Raw genomic sequence first — 1644 nt, 5'->3', positions numbered from 1 at the left:
ACAACATAGCATTCATGAGCTTTAAACTATTGTTATATTACACTTAAAACAAAAAGGAGAAAAAGATAAATTTGGAAATATTTTTCAGTTCTGAACTCTGGCTGAAAACCTAAAGTGTGTAGAAAATAAGGAAAAAGGAAACAAAATTAATTCTTACACCTGTTTTTTAATATAAGCAAAAACCCTATATACATATGTAGACTTATCTTTTAAACTCTTTTGCTTGTTCATTGCTGCCATTCTTGTAGTGCTGATTGAGAGACGAGAGTTTGCAAATGAATGTGGCTAGAAAATTGTTTTTTTTCCTTTATAACTGTTGACCTGCTGGTTTGCAGAAAATTGGGGTGGAATGGAATAGATAGCAGATCTTATTAGTTATTAAAATATTTAACTCAGCCTGAAACAAATTAGCTACTAACAGAAAAAAAGAAAAACAACAACAAACATATTTACTATTATATAGCAGATCTGCACTAGATAGAGAAAAAACATTAACTGTTAACAAACTTTACATTAACTATTATCATTAATAAAATTAAATTTATTTACAATCTTATGTCACTTTCTTATTAATTTTAATGAAATTTACAGAGACTTGGGGTCTCCACTCATTCATTTTTTTACTTTCTCCCTGCCCACCCCGGCCCCCAATATTCACTCTTCTCCTTGAAAAGTAAAAGAAAAACTCTTTCATTGTTATGCAATCCCTCCCCCCAAATCCACTCCACTATTCAGCCTTCATTCTGGACTCCTGTTATGACAATAATACCCAATCATATATCCCTTTTAAACAGTTCTTTCCCTCATCTGTTTCAGGCAATATACATCATTCCACCCCTCCTTCTCTGCCTTCCCTCAACCCCGATGTCAGTCCCATTTTACAACAGTGGCCCTATGCAATATTTGTCCTTTTGTGACTGAGATATTTCACTCAGCATAATGTCCTCCAGGGCCACCCATTTTGTATAATATTCCATGAGTTCCTTGTTTTTCAATGCTGCATAATATTGCATAGTGTGAACATACCAGAGCTTTTCTATCCATTTCCTTGTTGATGGAATAGCTCTTTGCTATTGTGAACCAAGCCTCAATAAACATGAGTGTGCATATATCTGCTTGGATGGCAGGTATGGTTTCTTTAGGGTATATTCCCAGTGGTGGAATTGCTGCGTGAAATGGTATCTCTATTTGCAACTTTTTGAGAAAGTGCCATACCGCCTTGTACCATTTTACACTCCCATCAACAGTGAATAAGGGCTCCAGTTTCTCCACAACCTTGCCAACATATTGTTCGCTGCTCTGTTGAATTTTGCTCATCTTACTGGGGTGAGATGATATCTTATAGTTGTTTTGATTTGCATCTCTCTTAGAGCTAGGGATTTTGAGCATGTCTTCACATGCTTGTTGGCCATCTGAATGTCTTCTTTGGTGAAGTGTCGGTTCCTATCCTGTGCCTATTTTTCAATGTGGTTGTTTACCTTTATCTTGTTGTGGTGCTCAAGTATTCTATAATTTCTAGATATATGTCCCTTATCAGATATGTCATTACCAAATATTTTTTCCTAGTCTGTGGCTTACCTTTTTACCCTGTTGGGGAAGTTTTTGCATGTGCATAGGGATTTGATTCTTAGAAGGTCCCATTCA

This window comes from Elephantulus edwardii, unplaced genomic scaffold, assembly GCF_000299155.1.
Source record: "Elephantulus edwardii isolate Elephantulus edwardi_28Jun2011 unplaced genomic scaffold, EleEdw1.0 scaffold00031, whole genome shotgun sequence".
Lineage (NCBI taxonomy): Eukaryota > Metazoa > Chordata > Mammalia > Macroscelidea > Macroscelididae > Elephantulus > Elephantulus edwardii.
The sequence above is the reverse complement of the archived record's forward strand: the minus strand, read 5'-3'. Positions refer to the sequence as shown.